This window comes from Ursus arctos, chromosome X, assembly GCF_023065955.2.
Source record: "Ursus arctos isolate Adak ecotype North America chromosome X, UrsArc2.0, whole genome shotgun sequence".
NCBI lineage: Eukaryota > Metazoa > Chordata > Mammalia > Carnivora > Ursidae > Ursus > Ursus arctos.
In genome coordinates, this window is record NC_079873.1 from 79,242,310 (window position 1) to 79,263,653 (window position 21,344).

Consider the following 21,344-nt stretch of genomic DNA (forward strand, 5'->3'; position numbering starts at 1 on the left):
CCTCCCCTGTTTGGGAGAATTATCCCTTTCTAGCCCTTTCTGTGTCTTCAGAGATCCTCCCTGCCCTAGTAGTTACAAGAAACATAATCTTTGCTGTAAGGTTAAGTTTTTATGAAGGATAGAAGAAACACGGGCTTCAGACAGCTTTTGCTTCCAACCTCCTCAAAACCTCCCCTGAGGCAAGGGAAAGGTACACCAAGCCTGATTCCCTGCTGCAGGGAGGGTAAACAGGGGAGACAGAGATTAACCGCCTCATCAGTATGTGACCTGATATCTTTGCTAAAGGTGTGCCACCAGCAACTAAAAGTGGTCAGGCTGCCAGATTCCATTGCTGGCTCTGATAGTAGGCCTGGGGAGCAACCTCTTTGTTCTCCGTGTCCGTGCTCAGGAGCATGTGTTTCAGGATCACATACATCCATGAAGAGAGGATAGTGGCACTTCACCATCGGTGTAGTCACAGGATTTTAAACGTTTTATTAAATCCAGTCACTAACTGTAAGAATGTAGTGCTAGGCCCCTCTAAACCATCTACTTCATTGTAGTTAGTGTGCAAAAGTGCTAGAGCACCTGGGGGCCCCAAATGGACTAGGTTCTGCCATTTGCCACTGACAAAATCCAAAGACAGAAAGATGAATGGTGGTAAAACAAGGAAGGAAATTATTTTAGTGAGGCCAACACTGGGAAGATTGTGGACTAATGTCTGAAAGATTGTCTCCAAACTGCTGAAAATACTTCCAGGTTTATTTAAGCGAAACCATTTAAAAGTATAAAGCTGAACAGAAATCAAAATGGCTGTGCTAAGGCTTTAGTGATGTTCAATTATTAAAGTAACCTTTTTCCTCTCTTCCATAAAGCTCTCCTCCTCCCATCTTGACCTTTTGTTTTGGGAACCTGGTACCACCCTGAAGAAACGGCAAATTAGTTTGGCAGCACAAACACAATTCCTGTCAAAACTGGCTAGATCCTGTATTTCCCTTATAACCCCTCCGAGCCCCTTCCTAGGGTGTGGGGCAAGGATAGGGTCTTGCAGTTTTGAAGGCCTTAGCCTGCTGCAGCCTCTTCTGTCTGGCAAGGCAATAAAGCTTTTGTTCCTCTTCATACCCAAATTCTGTGTTTGCATTACATGTTTTGGCCTCAGAGCACAGAGGTCAGTTTTCAACAACTTTATGAGGAAAATGTGGGGCAAAGGTTGTTGGGTACATGCAGGTGGGCAGCAAAGGTCAGGTTGATCATTGTCTTGGGGTCAATCACAGGTGAGGTCTTGCTGGCTCATGGTAGCCCTTATTGATTGAGTGTGTAGTTTCTGTTCTGATCAAGGGATGCTTTGTGTTTCTAACACCACCAGCCGCCAGCTGCCAGCCGCCCCCGCGCTCCCGGAGCTCCCGGTCTCAGTCTGGTTCCAGTGAGCACACCGGAGTTCCGTGAGAAGTCTGGTGGCACGCGTTCCCGGCTCACGGTCCCAGTCTGCTCTCTGGAGGGTGCCGTCCACGAATGCGCCCGCTCCCCCGTGCAGGTGGCTACCGCTTCCCGGCTCCCCAACGTGGAGGCTCCCTCCCCCTTCCGTTTATCTTCCGATATCTGTGCGCGGTTTCAGGGCTCCCTGCTTCGTACCTCAATACTCAGCGCTGGAGATGTTCATTTGTAGAGATCCAGATGTATCTTCCTGCATCTCAGGCTGATTCCGTGGATGTTCAGGATGGTCTGGTACCTATCCAACTCGACTCAGGGGACCGGCTGAAAAAGGGGTCCCCTACTCCTCCACCATCTTCCATAAGCACTGGGTGTTATACGCAACTAATGAATTATGAACTTTACATCAAAAACCAGGGATGTACTGTATGGTGACTAACATAATATAATAAAAAAACATTAAAAAAAAAGAACTTAAAAAAAAAGGGATGCTTTGCCCACAGGGTCTTTTACCTGAGTTAAGAGATAAGCTGAAAAGAACTTAATCAATTAGAAAGTACAGACTGAGGTCAAAATGGAGGTAGTCAAAGTCCTCTTTCATCATAAATGGTAGCTGCCTTTCCTTCCCAGATCAGGGTACTTCTGTAGCATTTTGATCTGCCTCCTCAGCCAGGGAGACTTAACCAAGAGGCATATTAGAATCACCATGAGGAAATTTTTCTTAAGTTTCACTCGAAACTCCCTTGTTGGTGGAAACTGTACTTCTGCGTCAAAGGCCACTCAAGTTATTAAACCATAATAAAATGTCTGAACACCACGTGCTGCAGAATTTCTTCTTGCTTGTGAGAGGTCAATATTTGGTTCTATTTAGACCTCCATCTCCTTTACTCAAAGTCCACCTATTTAAATGTTAATACCATTTAAAAACACCCTTACGGAAATAATGGAATAATGTTTAACCAGGTATCTGAAAACCGTGGCCCAATCATGTTGACACATGAAATTAACCATCACACTTAACTTAAAAAATTATCTGTTGATTATCTGGAATTGAAATTTAACTAAGTGTCTTATCTTTTATCTGATAACCCCACACATAGAGAGCTCTGTGGAGAACACCCAAAGTGTTCCATTCAACAGCCCCTGTGAGCTCCCAATGGATGCCAGCACCAATCTTCACTCATGTGAATGAGTTCTCCTGGATTTCCCAGCTGAGAGGTGCCTCCAGATGACTGCAACCCCAATTAACAGACACCACATGGAACAGACAAGAGGCAGCTGAGCCCAGTCAACCCATAGCATCCTGAAAAATAATACATGCCTATTGTTTTGGAGTGTTTGCTAAGCAGATATGGATATTCAAAGCATTATTATTTTGGCGAATGTTCCCTCTTTTTCTGTGTTCTGTTACCATTGGATAAGATATGGATTCTCTTATCCTTGAAGGGTTGGTGGGACCTTGTTATAGTTTTGCCTATAGTTTGTGTGGTGGTTTACGTGTGGAAGTACATTTCCGAGCATTTCATCAGTTCCTTTGAGATGGGATTTCCAAGGGAAATTTTCACTGTATACAACATTCATACTAGTCTTGGAAATTGGAAAATAATTTCATAATAATTATGAAATCACAAGAATTAAGATACCAAAAAAGTGTTGCTATAAGAAGTTACACAAGGGAAAGCCTCAGAAGTTGGGTTTGGGGTATTCATCTAGAACAAGGAGTATTTATTCACTTTGAGAAGTGTTTCTCAGAGAAGGTGTCCTGAAACACTTTCTCCTGCTACTGGTATTGCCTTTGGCAGGAAGCTACTCTGTTTGGGTACACAAAGCCAGGACTCCTTCAACAGACCAGAGATAGATCAGCATTGCAGTCTTTGACATTTATGAGTGTCCCAAAGCAGCACCGCTGGGTGGACAAGAGTGTCCATTTCTGGAGCTCATTAATAGGAAGCTCACTTGCCAGAAAATCTAAGCCACTCTGAGATCACTTTTATAAGGAATCAAGTTGATGTATTGTTCTCCTTATCCTTTTTTTCCCTTCATATTTCTCAGTTGGTCTATAGTTCAGACATGAAGCAGGGGTGTATTTACGGGGAACAATAAAGACACAAGCATTTTGAAGCAAGAACATAGTACTAATTGGTGAGCCAGTGAGACACATAAAGTGGACAAGAGCTGTGGGCCAATTGTAAGACCCATCCCTGAGGGCAGAGCAAGACACATGCTCCAAAAGAGCAGCTTGTTATAAGAGTTTTGAAGGGAAAAGTTCTGGCTGTGCAACCCCTTTTTTTCTCCTAACCTCACCAATTAGGTAAGTCATCCCAGTAAAAAAGAGAGTGACTATGTAGAGGGGCTGGAAGTGTTTTGGTCATGTATGTCCCTCCACTTGGAAGAAAATATCAGAAATGGTGGATAAGAATCCCCCAGGATAGCATAATTGACTAGGTTTCTGCCTACTAAATGACTATATTATTCTAGGTCTGCCTCCTAGAAGAAATAACTGAGATTTCTTGAATGACATTTTTGTGTACGTATCTAGATCATTCAGTCATACGATTATAGACAATCTCTTAGTTTTCTGGTATAGAAGGCTAACAAGCTTAGCCTGGCCTTGGTTTTCCATGTTCTCCTGCCAAGTGGTAACTCATCTCCAAGAACTCTAGGATACCTCCCTGGGATTGTGTGTACTGATAATATTCCCGTACTGTCTCTTTAATGCAAATGAATTCCTGAAGACAGGAGCATTCTTTGTTTCATCAACCCGGGGCAGATTTCCACCAACTGCCTGGGTCCCGGTCTGGAACCACTAATTACTATTCTTTCTCAAGTGGTGCCCTGAAGAGAGAAGGTGTGTTGCTTTCAGCCATGGGCCAAGGGGTGGAGCAGCATGTGGAGACATTTCCAGTGGCGAAGACAGGCTCGCATCGCGGTTGCCATAGAAACCTGACGTCAGTGGGGCGACCGTGATGACTTTTTGATAGAGACAGACGTGCCCTGGAGAGCAGAGCAAGTCCCGCCTTCAAGTGTTTGGGGCTCAGCTGAAGTCATGGGTCGCCGCGGTGGGGGCAGAGCCGCCCTGGGGTGTGGGGAGACAAAGGGATCCAGATCCAAGTCGTCTCTTTCCCACTTTGGGGCTTGGTTCCCCAGCCATCTTTTAGGTAAAATCATTGGGGTCCCTCCCGGCTGCAGTGAATGTGGGTCCTCCTCCAAGGGTGCCCTGGAGCTGCTTTGCACTCAATGCTGGGGCGCGGAAGGAAGATAGGTAACGAACGAATCTGAGCCCCAGCTTCCGCTTCTGTAAAATGGCGTTAAGAATGCTTAACCTACCGGATCGCTGAGAACATTTAGCGATACACATAAGCAAGCTCATGGCCCTGTGGTTATTACGGGATCGTGAATGCCTGTGTGAATTCTGGACACTTCTTGTTCCTTTTCAACTTTTTAATTAGGGGATAGACGAGGAAAGGCGGGGGGGGGGAGAGAGAGAGAGAACGAGAGCGAGAAAGCCCTGGGTGAGAAGCCCATTCTAACCTCTGGTTGTTAGGATCAGTTCCTGCTTGTATCACTGTCGTTGTCCCTCATCTAGTGCCTAGCATGGTGCTGGGCACATAGTTACTTAAGTAAAGCGAAATGATTGCTGGATCTTCCTTTCCCTGTGCAATGCAGCTGGCAGAGCTCAGATCAGTTGTCTGAAGGAGGCGGGTTCTGAGGAGCTGGGTCCTGATGGCTGCTGAAGCTTCTACTTCAGGTTCAAGGGCAGCAGTCCTCAGAAGACCCCAACACTTCGGATCTTCGGTGGGATCTGATTCCTGGCTCAGGTGAGTTCATGGATGCGATAAAAGCATGTTGTGCGGTAGCTTCTGTTAGGTTCACAAACTAACCTAAAAGTAGAGAATCTACTTTGATCTCATCATGAGAGAAAGTTGAATGTCACTGCATCAGCAACTACATGCTTTGCAGTAGCTCTGAGGCCCATTTTAGAAATGCTTTGTCTGCAAGCAATGAATTGTTTAGCTTGAGGAAGGATCTTTACATTTAACATGCATGTACATAAATTTACATATACTTTTCTGACTGTATAATTTATAATCAGTGATTTCCCTGTACCTCTCAGATGGTCCTTGAAATGTGCCATTGGTTCAGAGGTCTTCCTAGCAATTGAAATTGTAATATGGATTCTTCCATGCTCACCATGCTTTTAATCATTGTGTAACGAAATATTTTAAGGAGCCAGGAATTTTTCAAGTGTTAGTTAAAACATCAGTTACGAGAATTTTTGTGTTTTCAAAAATATTAATTACCCTATAGTTTGCCCTGTTATAATGATGCCTAGTCACGTCACCTAAGATAACCAGGTAAATTTAAATGTTGTTGTTATTATTTTTCCAGGACATAACATTTTCAGCTCTGTATTACACAGCCTCCCTACCTCTTTCACTGCCCTGTCCCCAAGCACAAATAACTCCTGTTACCAAAGATTAGTTTTTATGTCCTAGAAATTTATTTAAATAGAATCATAGAAATTTTATTCTTTTTGGGGGGTGATCTGGCTTTGTTCATTCATGATATTTATTTTTAGATTTTCCATTTTGTTGCATATGTCAGTAGTTCATTCTTTTATTGCTTAGTAGTATTCTGGTATATGAATATACTACAATTTGTAGTATAATGTACAATTTGTTTTATCCATTTACCTATTGATGGTTATTTCACGTATTGATAGATGTTTTTCAATTTGGGGCTCTTTCTTGGGGGAAAGACTCTTTTAAATAAAGCTGTTATGAACATTTATGCATTAGTCTTTGCACAGACGTAGGTTATACTCCTCTAGGATAAATACTTAGGAGTGCAGTGGCTGGATCACGTGATAATTACGAGATTAACATTGTAAGAAACTGCCAAACTTTTCCAAAGTGGTCCCACCAGTTTTCCTTTCCACCAGCATTTGTATGAGCATTTCATCCCCCACAACCTTGCCAAGACTTGGTGTGTTCAGTCCTTTCAATTTTAGCCAATCTCATAGGTAGTATCTTTTTTTAAAATTTAAATTCAATTAGCCAACATATGGTACATCATTAGTTTTTGATGTAGTGTTCAATGATTCATTAGTTGCATATAACACCCAGTACTCATCACATCACATGCCCTCCTTAATGCCCGTCACCCATTTACCCCATCCTCCCATCCACCTCCCCTTCCACAACCCTCAGTTTGTTTGCCAGAGTCAAGAGTCTCTCATGGCTTGTCTCCCTCTCCGATTTCTTCCCATTCAGTTTTCCCTCCCTTCCCCTATGATCCTCTGTGCTATTACTTATATTCCACATATGGGTGAAACCATATGGTAATTGTTTTTCTCTGATTGACTTGTTTCACTTAACATAATCCTCTCCAGTTCCAACCATGTCGATGTAAATGATAGGTATTCATCCCTTCTGATGGCTGAGTAATATTCGGTTGTATATATAAACCACATCTTCTTTATCCATTCATCTGTTGAAGGACATCTCGGCTCCTTCTACAGTTTGGCTATTGTGGACATTGCTGCTATGAACATTGGGGTGCATTGTGGCCCTTCTTTTCATTACATCTGTATCTTTGGGGTAAATACCCAGTAGTGCAATTACTGGGTCTTGGGGTAGCTCTGTTTTTAACTTCTTCAGTAACCTCCATATGTTTTCCAGACTGGCTGTACCAGCTTGCATTCCCACCAACAGGGTAAGAGGGTTCCCCTTTCTCCACATCCTCGCCCACATTTGTTGTTTCCTGTCTTGTTAATTTTAGCTGTTCTAACTGGTGTGAGGTGGTATCTCATTATGGTTTTGATTTGTATTTCCCTGATGGCAAGTTATGTGGAGCATTTTTTTCATGTGTTCGTTGGCTGTTTGTATGTCTTCTTTGGAGAAGCATTTGTTGATGTCTTCTGCCCATTTCTTAACTGGATTATTTGTTTTTTGGGTGTTGAGTTTGGTAAGTTCTTTGTAGATCTTGCATACCCTTTATCTGATATGTCATTTGCAAATATTTTCTTCCATTCCAAAGGTTGCCTTTTAGTTTTGTTGGCTGTTTCCTTTGCCCTGCAGAAGCTTTTTACATTGATGGAGTCCCAGTAGTTCATTTTTGCTTTTGTTTCCCTTGCCTTTAGAGACATATCTTGCAAGAGGTTGCTGCCGCCAAGGTTGAAGAGGTTACTGCCTGTGTTCTCCTCTAGGATTTTGATGTATTCCTGTCTCACACTCAGGTCTTTCATCTGTTTTGCGTTTATCTTTGCGTGTGGTGTTAGGGAATGGTTCAGTTTCATTCTTCTGTATGTAGCTGTCCAATTTTCCTAGCATCATTTATTGAAGAGGCTGTCTTTTTTCCATTGGATTTTCTTTCCTGTTTTGTCGAAGATTAGTTGGCCATAGAGTTGAGGGTCCATTTCTGGATTCTCTTTTTTGTTCCATTCATCTATGTGTCTGTTTTTATTCCCAGAGCAATCTACACATTCAGTGCTATCCCTATCAAAATACCACGACATTTTTCACAGAGCTGGAACAAGCAATCCTAAAATTTGTATGGAACCAGAAAAGATGCTGAATAGCCAGGGGAATGTTGAAAAAGAAAACCAAAACTGGGGGCATCACAATGCCTGACTTCAAGCTGTATTACAAAGCTGTGATCATCAAGACAGCGTGGTACTGGCACAATCACAGGTAGTATCTTGCTGTGGTTTTTATTTGCATTTCCCCAATGATTAATGATGTTAAGCAGCTTTCATGTCTATTCAAAACTTTTGCCCATTTATTGAAGTGTCTTTCTTTCTTATTGACTTTTGTGAGATTTTCTATATTCTGCATACGCATCCTTTATCAGATATATGATTTTCAAACTTTCTCCCAGTCAGTGGTTTGTCTTTTCATTCTCTCAACAGTGTCTTTGGAAGAGCTGAAATTTTTAACTTTGAGGAATTCCAGTTTATCAATTTGTTCACTTATGGGTTGTGGTTTTGGTGGTCTCATCTATGAAATCATCACCTAACCCAAGGTTGCAAGGACTCTCTCCTGCATTTTCTGGTAGAATTTTTCAGTTTTTGCTTTTATATTTTTGTATATGGTACATTTTGAGTTAACTTTTTATGTGGTACTGTATATGTGGATTACAGTTTATGTTTGCAGATCTGGATATCCACTTCTCCGAGCACCATTTGTTGAAAAGAGTATCCTTTCTTCACTGAATTGCTTTTATAGCTTTGTTGAAAATCAGTTGTCCATATATGAGTGGGTCTATTTCTGGATTCATTTCATTCCTTCGATATACATTTCTACCTGCATCTCAATACAACGCTGTCTTGATGGTTATAGATTTATAATGAGTTTTGAAATCAGGTGATGTTTATTTTTCAACCCTCTTGTTTTCAAGTTGTTTTTCATAGTCTAGGGCCTTTCATTTCCTCATGAAATTGGTTAATTTCTGTGGTTAATTACTGTGTGTTATGTGTGTCTTTTTTTAAATAATTTTTTTATTATATTATGTTAGTCACCATACACTTTTAGAATTTATACTGGGATTGCACTGAATCTATAGATCAGTTTGAGAGAATAGATATCTTAACAACACTGAGTCTTATAAACTGTGAAGATGGCATATCCCTCTATTATTTAGGTCTTATTTAATTTCTCTGAGCAATGTTTTATAGTGTTAAATGTACAGGCATTGCACATCCATGGACAGATTATTCCTAAGTGTCTCATACTTCTGTTACTCTTGTAAACAGCAGTATTTTAAATTAAAATCTTCATGCATTTTCTTTTTTTAAGTTTTTATTTAAATTCCGGTTAGTTAGCATACAGTGTAATATTAGTTTCATGTACAATATAGTGATTCAACACTTCCATACATCACCTGGTTCTTATCACAAGTGCAATCCTTAATCCCCATCACCTATTTCACCCATCCCTCCACCCACCTCCCCTCTGGTAAGCATCAGTTTGTATGTGGTACATATAGTTAAGAGTCTGTTTTTTGGTTTGTCTCTCTCTTATTTTTTCCCCTTTGCTCATTTGTTTTCTTTTTTAAATTCTGCATATGAGTGAAATCATATGGTATCATGTATATTATATTCACTGAAATGTCAGCAGTCAAATGTTCAACAGAAGCTGTTGCGGAATATTTTTGGTTGAAACTACAGGCTACTCTAGACTGGAAAATGCACTTGATCTATAACATGCATTTGCCTGTATTTCCAGATTAGTTTTTATCCAGTATTGGCAATCTATTGAAACTAGGGAGAAAAATGTCCCAGAGACAATTCAGTAGGTTACCATATCGAGATAAATCCATCACTAAAATAGTTACTAAGCTTTGAAATTTATGTGTGTAGTCAGAAATGAATCTGTTGAATTGTGGGGGTTTTCTTCTTTACGTGCCAGTGAATCCACTTCAGTGAATTCCTGGGATCTTGGTTGGTGAGAGAGATTAGAGGCTGGGGGAAGGGAGGGAGAGAAAGAAAGAGAGCATGTATGTTTGTGGATCTGTATTCATGTATGTGTATATTGCTAAAGCTGCCAGAAATCTTTATTGTGAAGGATACCTGAAGTTAATTACTGTGTGTTATGTCAGTCCCTATTTAATTCCTAGCACATACTGGAACCTAATCAGGGTGGATATTGTCTGTTCTCCACCACCTTTATTTACTTGGCCAGCATGGTTACCATGGTGACTCAGTGACTGGTGATATTAGATGCGTATCCATTTTTTTTAAAGATTTTATTTATTTATTCGACAGAGATAGAGACAGCCAGCGAAAGAGGGAACACAAGCAGGGGGAGTGGGAGAGGAAGAAGCAGGCTTATAGCGGAGGAGCCTGATGTGGGGCTCGATCCCATAACGCCGGGATCACGCCCTGAGCCGAAGGCAGACGCTCAACCACTGTGCCACCCAGGTGCCCCGATGTGTATCCATTTTGATTCTCACCTGAGTCACTTGTTGCTATGGTTTCAGTCAAGTATTGCTTTTACAATTTTGTCATTCCTCCTAGAATTATTAGTTAACGTTTGAGTGTAAGGTCAAGCTTTCCCTTTTCCCCTTTCATTGATGAATTAATTATATAACTAAATAATAAATTGTTTTCAATTATATAAGTACAATAGATTCCTATTTTTGTTAAGAGTTTATTACGATTATGTATTTTGCTATGCAAATTGTCCCAGAATTGGCCAGGGTTTACCTGTCAAGTTGGCCTCTGTGTCCATTAAATATCTCCCTAAGATTTTTTTGAACATGTGTGTTCTTTTCTGAGCCTGACTATCCCCTATACATAGAAAGGAAGTAATGATGCCTACCTCAGAGTATTGCTTTGTGAATTTGAAGATTAAAAAACAGCAACCAGCAGTGTATGGCATCTAGTGTGCCCTCAGCAATGTTAGCTCCCCATTCCAGTGTTGCAGCCTTTATTCTTTTGATTCCTCTAACATTAACATCATAGCATAACTACTAGAGGGAATATTTGGACATTTAACAGCAAACAAGGATGAGCCCCCATTTCCATGATGTGAGAGCTTCAGTGTCACTGCTGTGCATGGGAGGGGGCTGTGGGATGGAGCTGGGGAGGAGCACAGCATCACTGCACAGCTTCCAGTGACCTGGGTGGTGACAGGCAAGCACATGCTCACTCTTTTCCACTGAATTTCATGTGTCCTTCCTCCCTCTTACTTTCCTCTCTATTCCATGTGCTCTGGGATCCCCTGCCTCTCCCTTCTGGAACATCAAAGAAGATGTGGACTCTGAGCCCCAGAACAGGAGATGATAGAGAAGAACCAGGTGTGATGTCCAGTGTGCTAGATAATTTGCTGGAGCAAGATGAAGAGATCAGGGTCCCATCACTGGGATACTTTAGGTAAGTCACTACTCTTCCACCAGCCTTGTCAATATAACAGGATAACAGTTCCAAATCTTCCCCACCACCCAGGAACACTCTGGAGTTTAAGTGTGATCCCATGTGGGAAAGCAGTCTGTGTTCATAGGTGGGAGGGAAGGACCGGTGCACGTTTAAGTAATTATACTAGTAGAGACACTCTGAATACCAGAGACCTCTGCACGGTAGCCATTAAATTAATGCTACACCAACGTCAACTGTTTAGGTCAGGATTTTTCCAAGTGTGGTCCATGGACCACTTCATCCACATTGTCAGGGGATTCTTGTAAAATTGTAGACTCATAGACCTACCCCAGGTCTTCTGAATCAAAACCAGAGTAGTGTGGTGGAAGGTGCCTACATTTTTAACGGTTTCTCCAGTTGGTTGTGGTATTCATCCAAGTTTGAAAGCACTGCTGTAGATTTTTTTTAAAGATTTTATTTATTTATTCGACAGAGATAGAGACAGCCAGCGAGAGAGGGAACACAAGCAGGGGGAGTGGGAGAGGAAGAAGCAGGTTCATAGCAGAGGAGCCTGATGTGGGGCTTGATCCCATAACGCCGGGATCACGCCCTGAGCCAAAGGCAGACGCATAACCGCTGTGCCACCCAGGCGCCCCAGCACTGCTGTAGATTAAATCAAAAAGATCTCTTTAAAATTTTGAATCCTTTAACATCTAATTTTTTTGTTAGTTTCTCTTGCTACTCAGCTTGAAATATCTGTGTCTTCTTTGGAGTGTCATATAGGTAGCAATTCCCTTTACTTACATAATATTAAATCAATGATTTATATGTGAGGCACTGAACTTGGCACTGGGGACATAGTACAGGGAATGACAAGTGGTATTGCTGGAGTTTCATTGTAGTTTGAAAAAAAATTGGCAATAAGCAAGTAAACACATCACTAAGTGGGCCAATTCCCTATGGATATGAGTGCTTTCAAGAAAGTGAGCACATAAACAGAGTAAAAACTGAGGACAGGGGTTATTATGGATGGGGTTGTCAGTGAAGCTTTCTCGTGAAGTGCATTTGAGCTGAGTCCTGAATGACAAGACGAAGCCAGGCCTGGGCAGACATCTCAGTCAGTGGCACTAGTTATTCCAGAAGCAGATGATGAGTTTGAGTGGCTGGAGCCTGGCAGACAAAGTGCAGATGGTAGGAGATTATGTTAAAGGGCAGATAATGGCCGCATCATTTGGGCTGTAAAGGAGATTGGAGTTGTACCAAGGGTGGATGGTTGAAGTGTGGTAGTGACATGATCTGATTCATGTGCTCACAAGGTGACTGTCCCTCTGTGAAGAGAATCGACTGGATGGGAGCAAGATGGCTGTGGAGATAAGCCTAAGGAAAATCTTGCAGAAGTCTGGAGGAGGGACAAGGGTGGATTGTCCCAGTGCTGCAGCAGTGGTCAGGGGTCTGGGGTGGCCCTAGCCAGGGCGTGTTCTAGGTAGAACAGGCAGGACCTGCAGTGGCTGTGGGTGGGGATTATGTGAGGATAAAGCAGCATCGTGGATGAGCCCTTGGTTTTTTGTTCAGCCATATGCAGAAATGGCGGTGCTGTTTCCTGAGGTTGTATGTTCCAAGTGCTTTTGAGACGTTTTCATGATAATTAGATATCCAACAGTGATTATAGTGAAAGTAATTTAAAACACGCCATCAGTTGATGAAGAGGATTCAGTCAGAAGATTATTAAGCCCTATTAAAGACGCATGAGAGCCTTTTGTAAAACTATCAAAATGGTAAAAATGGTTTTTATTAAAAGCAGGGCACTTTTTTGAGCTATTACAATATGCTGAGCACTGTTTTAAGGGTTTTCATATATTAACTCAATTAATTCACAAAACAGTAATCCATGAAGTAGGGCTGATTGCTTTTTCAATTTTACAATAGAGGAAACTGAGTTATCAAGACAATTTTTCCTTCTTTCAAGGTTAGAGAGCCAGCAATCCCAGCATTTCTACAGTTGATTTTTTTTTTAAATAATGTGATTCTTAACCATCTTTTTAAAAGCCAAAACACGAGGGAATAATTTTTTAAAGTGGGGATATTTTTTTAAAGCTTATTACTTCTATGGTCATGATCCTGGTTGTACAGATGAAACAACTAAGTTACTGTAAGGTGAACTCTTCTTTGGTGAGGAATACTTTTGGCATTCAAAGTTACATACTTTGGAGCTGGTAGAACTAGGGTTTGGACTCAGTCTCTCTCCAGAGCCCGTACTCCTAACCAGTGTACTTAAGAAGAAGAAAAATAGATTTGTTGAACTATCTGAGTACGTGGTGGTTAATGTCAGGCCAGCGCCATATCACTTTGGGTGGAAACTAGGCTTCGGTAGGCATTTTGCCACATACAGAGGTATTTATTTAAGAAAAACAAAAAGGTAGTAATTATAAAAACGGGGAAAAAAAGGTAGCAATCATCGCAGTTACTATACCACAACTTGGCTGTTAAGACCCTTGGACTTCCAGGGTGAATTCTTTTCGCTATAAGGAAATCAAAGTACTTTTGTGGATGGGAACCACATTGTTCTGTGCCCTAAGCTTCATTTTTTCAGAGGCAGGGCTTTCAGACCATCTTTGGCAGGTGAGGCCAGATGAGGTATGGTGACTTACCCGTGGTCATCTAGAGTTAGTGGACTAGGTCTGGCCCTGGGGCCAGGTAAGTCTCCTGCTTTGCACCTAGTTGCCTGTTCATCAGACATAGCATTAACCTGTTCTTATGTTTAGTAAATCACTTTTCAAAGGCTCAGAGGTTGTATAATTCTCTGAGGTTACCTACCCTTCAGGTAATAGAAGAAGGCAAAGGAAATGGGATATTGATTTTCTTATCCAGTCCCCAACTGTATTGGGAGATTAGAAGGAAAATTTCCTGGAGTTATCCAACACGTCCTCTTTTGTATTTGACTCCTTTCAGTCAACATGTTGTGTGTGAGGTTTACATTATTGCTGTCTCTACTTGTAGATTATTCGTTTTCACTGATGTATAGTATTATACTGTTTGGATATTTCACAAAAAATGTATCCATTATCGGGATTTGGGTATTTTCTAGTCTTTGTCTTATTATAAATTATGGTGCTGTGAACATCATGTACATAATCTTTCAGCCCGAGAAATCTTTACATTTCTCTTGGGCCTGTAACTACCGTAGACCAAGGGGTGACATTTCTGAGTCATAAGATACGTGTTTGTTCAGCTCAGGAGACACTGCGAATCCATTTCTCCCGAGTGGTTCTTCCAGTTTCTATTTCTGCCAGCAGTGTGAGAGTCCCACTGCTCTGCGTCCTCTCCAACACTTGCTTTTTTTTCCATCTTTTTGTTTCTTATTCTGATGGGCGTGTGGTAGTATCTTATTATGGTTTTAATTTTACTTTCTGTTTCAATTTTTCTTTAATTAAACTCTCTCTGTAGCATTGTCTCTTTTAATCTAAATAAGGTAGTTTCTTTTTATCTATTTATTTATTTTTTAATATAATAATATTTTTTATTATATTATGTTAGTCACCATATAGTACATCCCTGGTTTTTGATGTAAAGTTCGATGATTCATTAGTTGCGTATAACACCCAGTGCTCCATGGAATACGTGCCCTCCTTACTACCCATCACCAGTCTATCCCATTTCCCCACCCCCCTCCCCTCTGAAGCCCTCAGTTTGTTTCCCAGAGTCCATAGTCTCTCATGCTTCATTCCCCCTTCTGATTACCCCCCTTTCTTTATCCCTTTCTTCTCCTACTGATCTTCCTAGTTCTTATGTTCCATAGATGAGAGAAACCATATGATAATTGTCTTTCTCTGCTTGACTTATTTCACTTAGCATTATCTCCTCCAGTGCCATCCATGTTGCAGCAAATGTTGAGAAATCGTTCTTTTTGATAGCTGAGTAATATTCCATTGCATATATGGACCACATCTTCTTAATCCAGTCATCTGTTGAAGGGCATCTCGGCTCCTTCCATGATTTAGCTATTGTGGACAATCCTTGATCCCCAAACCAGGCAAAGACCCCATCAAAAAGGAGAATTACAGACTGATTTCCCTCATGAATATGGATGCCAAAATTCTCAACAAGATCCTTGCTATTAGGATCCAACAGTACATTAAAAGGATTATCCATCATGACCAAGTGGGATTCATCCCTGGGATGCAAGAGTGGTTTGACATTCACAAATCTATCAGTGTGATAGATTATATCAACAAGAAAAAAGCCAAAAATCATATGATTCTCTAAATAGATGCAGAAAAAGCATTTGACAAAATACAGCATCCTTTCCTGATTAAAACCCTTCAGAGTGTAGGGATAGAGGGCACATTCCTCAATCTCATAAAAGCCATCTATGAAAAGCCTACAGCAAATATCATTCTCAATGGGAAAAAGCTGGAAGCCTTTCCCTTAAGATCAGGAACACGACAAGGATGCCCACTCCCACCAATATTATTCAACATAGTACTAGAAGTCCTTGCTACAGCAATCAGACAACTAAAAGGGATAAAAGGTATCCAAATCAGCAACAAAAAAGTCAGTTTGACTTCTATACTTCTATACTCTATATGGAAAACCCAAAAGAATCCACCCCCAAACTACTAGAAGTTATAGAGCAATTCAGTAATGTGGCAGGATACAAAATCAATGCTCAGAAATCAGTTGCATTTCTCTACACAAACAATGAGACTGAAGAAAGAGAAATTAGGGAATCTATCCCATTTACAATAGCACCAAAAATCATACGTTAATCCTTTCTTTTTATTTAAATTTTGATTTTATTTGCTTAAGGTATGGACCTTTGACTGCTGGAGTTTTCATTCTAGATTTTGCTGATTGTATCCCTGTTGTGTTGTGCTTTATGTTCCTCTGATCCTTCCTATTTCCTTTAAATTGGCTATTAGACTTAAAGGCTTGATTTAATTCAGCTTTTTGGCAGGAGTACCTCATATACGGCGGTCCACACACTTCCTATAGTGTTATACCAGGAGGTCAACGCGTCCGATCGTCTCTCCTATGTGGAAATTGATCACTAGGTTCAGGTGTTGTTATAAAATCCATTATAAAATTTCTCATATGCTTTTCACCTGAAGTTTTTGCAGCCTCTGAAGACCATTACTTAGATCTGCATTCCATTAAAAGTTGAAAAAATGATGATGTTCTAATTCTATCATTTCTTCCACATTTATAGGCTGAAAGTTTTCTGTAAAGGGAACTCCCCTGTCCTATCAAATTTTGGGCTTCCTGAAGTATGGCACACACAGGATGGGAAGGATGAATGTTAAATTCTTTTGTAGTATGTCCACTTTTCAAACCAATCAGTTGTTTCCCTAGGATCCTCCAAAGGTGAGCAGTGAGTTTGTTTTGTTTGGGTTTTGCTTTTCTTTTAGAATGTCATCATGATTCAGAGATGTTTGTATATTTGATGTGTTCTGGTTCCTCGTGTTCATTATCTTATTGGGTGTCAAATTGTTTTATCTTAGGCCTGTGGAAGCCTCTGTGGGTTGATTTTTTTTTAAGATTTTATTTATTTATTCGACAGAGATAGAGACAGCCAGTGAGAGAGGGAACACAAGCAGGGGGAGTGGGAGAGGAAGAAGCAGGCTCCCAGCGGAGGAGCCTGATGTGGGGCTCGATCCCAGAACGCCGGGATCATGCCCTGAGCCAAAGGCAGACGCTTAACGACTGAGCCACCCAGGCGCCCTGATTTTTGTGTCTTTCACATGCTATCTGGTATGAGAGTTCAGTCCAGATTCATCTGGTACAGTCCCTACCCGCCAAGAATCAGCCACTAGTTCTTTTCAGTGCACAGAGCCAATAAGTATGTATTGTGATTTTTATGATAGTATACATCATCTCCTTCCACCCCGAGCTGCTTCTCCAGCCCCTTATGACCACTATGATCAGTTTTTGTTTTAACCTTCCAGTTTTTAAAAATATAAGCAAATATAATATGTATATTAATTTCCTCCCCCACTCACAATTAAAAGGTGGTATATTCTTTTATATTTAATTTAAAAGCAATTAATTAACATATAATGTATTCTCGGTTTCAGAGGTAGAGGTCAGTGATTCATCCATCTTATATAACACCCAGTGCTTATTGTATCACATGCCCTCCTTAATGTTCATCAGCCAGTTACCCCATCCTCCACCCCCCTCCCCACTAGCAACCTTCAGTTTGTATCCTGTGATTAAGAGTCTCTTATGGTTTGTCTCCCTCCGCAATTTCGTCTTGTTTTATTTTTTTCTCTCTTCCCCTACAATCCTGTTTTGTTTCTTAAATTCCACATATGAGTGACATCATATGATAATTGTTTTTCTCTGATTGACTTATATCACTTAGCATAATACCCTTTAGTTCCATCCACATTGTTGCAGATGGCAAGATTTTATTTTTCTGATGGCTGAGTAGTATTCCATCGTGCATATATATATATATATATATATATATATATATATATATATGATCACATTTCACATCTTCTTTTTCCATTCATCTGTCGATGGACATCTGGGGTCTTTCCATAGCTTGGCTATTTTGGACATTGTTGCTATAAAGATTGGGGTGCAGGTGCCCCTTTAGATCACTATGTTTGTATCCTTTGGGTAAATACCTAATAGTGCAATTGCTGGGTCATAGGGTAGCTCTATTTTTAACTTTATTTTAAAGATTTTATTTATTTATTTGGCACAGAGAGAGACAGCCAACGAGAGAGGGAACATAAGTAGGGGGAGTGGGAGAGGAAGAAGTAGGCTCCCACTGGAGCAGGGAGCCCAATGCGGGGCTCGATCCTAGGATCCTGGGATCACGCCCTGGGCCGAAGGCAGACGCTTAACAACTGAGCCACCCAGGCACCCCTATTTTTAACTTTTTGGAGGAACCTCCATACTGTTTTCCAGAGTGGATACACCAAGGGTGGCACGTTCCACACCATTACTGTCCAATAGAAATTTCTGCATTGATGGAAATGTTCTGTATCTGCACTGACCAACTAGCTACCTGTGGGTATTAAGCTGTGAGTGCTGCTGAGGAACTGAGTTTATAATTTTATTTATGTTTAGTTTATTAAATAATTACATTTATTTAAAATAAATAAACGTATATCATTTATTAAATTTAAATAGCCACATGTAGCTAGTGGCTACTATATTGGACAGCAACAATGCTACACATTTTTATGCACCTTTTATTTTTCACTTAAAACATCACGGAGGTCATTCCATAGCAGTACAGAGAGGAAGTCCTCATGTTTTATGCCTGCATAGTACTCTAGGGTATAGATATACTTTATATTATTTAACCAGTCCCCTATGGTAGACATCTGTCTTGTTTCTAGTCTTTTGCTGTAATGAAATTTTTCTTCCAGGATGGCCTTGTGCTCATATCTTTTTGCATGGTACTTTTGGAATAGATTCTTAGAAGATTTCAAGAGTAAATACATATGTAATTTTATTAAGTAGTATCAAACCCCTCCACAGGTTTTGTACCATTTATTGTTACCTCAAGCAATGTGTAAGAATGCTATTTCCTCAAAGATTATTTAAGAGGAACACTGAGGGGAGGTGAACATCATGTGGTAAATCTATGAAAACCATTTCACTAAATCAGGAGAGTTAGATGTTTGGTTTGGTGGCCCTCGTACTGTGTTTATTTTTGAGAACTTGGTCTCTAGCACTCTACTTTGTCTCTTGTGGATCTGGGTCCAGGTCCCCCAGAGGAGACCAAGAGAGCAGAGGAGGTCTTACATGAAGCAGAAACTCTGTGATACTTCAGATGGACCTCTCAGATGATTAAATGGAAGGAACCACCCTGCTAGAAATAATGCTGACTCAAAATCAGTTCAGAAATTTACTACTCTGGGGATGCCTGGCTGGCTCAGTCAGTGAAGCATGTGACTCTTCATCTTGGGGTTGTGGGTTTGAGCCCCACATTGGGTGTAGAGATTACTTAAAAATAAAATATTTAAAAATAAAGCAATTTACCACTCTGATGTAGTGAAGGGAAAATGAAGAAAGCAAAACCTCTAAATTTCTGCCCATGAGAAAAACCAATACTAAAACCACACAAGGATTGCCTTGCCCTTCCCTCTCTGTGAGGTTTGGTCAGCAGCAGGTAGGAGCCCATTAGTGCTATGCAAGAGGATGGAGGTATGAGTTACAGGGCTCCTTATAATCCCTTAGTTTTCCCCTACTCAGGGAAACTACGTGCCCTCTTTAATACCCATCACCGGCCCATTCCAATCCCTCCCCTCCCCTCTGAAGCCCTCAGTTTGTTTCCCAGAGCCCATAGTCTCTCATGGTTCATTCCCCCTTCTGTATACCCCCCCCTTCATTCTTCCCTTCCTTCTCCTACCGATCTTCCTGCTATTTCTTATGTTCCATAAATGACTGAAACCATATGATAATTGTCTTTCTCTGCTTCACTTATTTCACTTAGCATAATCTCCTCCAGTCCCATCCATGTTCCTGCAAATGTTGGATAGTCGTTCTTTCTGATGGCTGAGTAATATTCCATTGTATATATGGACCACATGTCCTTAATCCAGTCATCTGTTGAAGGGCATCTCGACTCCTTCCACAATTTAGCTATTGTGGACAATGCTGCTATGAACATTGGGGTGCATATGGCCCTTCTCTTCACTATGTCTGTATGTTTGGGGTAAATACCCAGTAGCTCTATTTTTAACTTTTTAAGGGACCTCCACAGTGTTTTCCAAAGTGGCTGTACCAACTTGCATTCCCACCAACTGTGTAAGAGGGATCCCCTTTCTGGGGCGCCTGGGTGGCACAGCGGTTAAGCGTCTGCCTTCGGCTCAGGGCGTGATCCCGGCGATCTGGGATCGAGCCCCACATCAGGCTCTTCTGCTATGAGCCTGCTTCTTCCTCTCCCACTCCCCCTGCTTGTGTTCCCTCTCTTGCTGGCTGTCTCTATCTCTGTCAAATAAATAAATAAAATCTTTAAAAAAAAAAAAGAGGGATCCCCTTTCTCCACATCCTCTCCAACATTTGTTGTTTCTTGCCTTGTCAATGTTTGCCATTCTAACTGGCGTAAGGTGGTATCTCAATGTAGTTTTGATTTGAATTTCCCTGATGGCTAACGATGTTGAACATTTTTTCGTGTCTGTTAGCCATTTCTGTGTCTTCCTTGGAAAAGTGTCTGTTCATATCTTCTGCCCATTTTATGATTTGTTTATTTGTTTCTCACGTATTGAGTTTGAGAAGTTCTTTGTAGATCTTGGATACCAGTCTTTTATCTGTAGTGTCATTTGCAAATATCTTCTCCCATTCTGTGGGCTGCCTCTTAGTTTTTTTGACTGTTTCCTTGGCTGTGCAGAAGTTTTTTATCTTGATGAGGTCCCACAAGTTCATTTTTTCTTTGTTTCTCTTGCCTTTGGAGATGTGTCATGAAAAACGATGCTGTGGCCGATGTCAAAGAGGTTGCAGCGTATGTTCTCCTCTAGGATTTTGATGGATTCCTGTCTCACATCGAGGTCGTTCATCCATTTGGAGTTCATCTTTGTGTATGATGTGAGAGAGTGGACAAGTTTCATTCTTTTGCATATAGCTGTCCAATTTTCCCAGCACCATTTATTGAAGAGACAGTCTTTTTTTGACTGCATGTTTTTTCCTGCTTTGTCAAAGATTAGTTGCCCAAAGAGCCGAGGGTCCATTTCTGGGTTCTCTATTCTGTTCCATTGGTCTACGTATCTGTTTTTGTGCCAGTACCATGCTGTCTTTGTGATCACAGCCTTGTAGTATAGCTTGAAATCCAACACCGTGATGCCCCCAGCTTTGTTTTTCCTTTCCAACAATTCTTTGTTGATTTGGGGCCTTTTCTGGTCCCACACAAATTTAAGCGCTGTTTGTTCCAGTTCTTTGAAAAACGTCATTGGTATTTTGATCGGGATAGCTTTGAAAGTGTAGATTGCTCTGGGTAGCATAGACATTTTAACTATGTTTCTTCTTCCGATCCATGAGCATGGAATATTTTTCCATTTTTTTGTGTCTTCTTCAATGTCTTTCAAGAGTGATTTATAGTTTCTAGAATATAGATCCTTTA

General features: G+C 40.9%; 1 long non-coding RNA gene across 17 annotated transcripts in view; it reads left to right on the plus strand.

Annotated features, from left to right (window-relative positions):
- The first annotated feature begins 4,384 nt into the window (after positions 1–4,384).
- The window catches only part of LOC113244347 (uncharacterized), a 51,279-nt gene continuing 34,319 nt past the window's right edge, over positions 4,385–21,344 (plus strand). For 4 of the 17 annotated variants that reach the window (XR_007188252.2, XR_007188253.2, XR_007188257.2 and 1 more), the window contains exons 1-3: positions 4,390–4,568; positions 5,077–5,228; positions 11,163–11,284. This is a non-coding gene — a long non-coding RNA (uncharacterized LOC113244347). Of the gene's footprint in view, positions 4,569–5,076; positions 5,229–7,423; positions 7,649–7,881; positions 8,103–11,159; positions 11,285–16,472; positions 16,628–21,344 lie in introns of those variants that run through there. The other 13 variants (XR_007188256.2, XR_008959776.1, XR_007188250.2 and 10 more) reach the window with 7 other exon arrangements.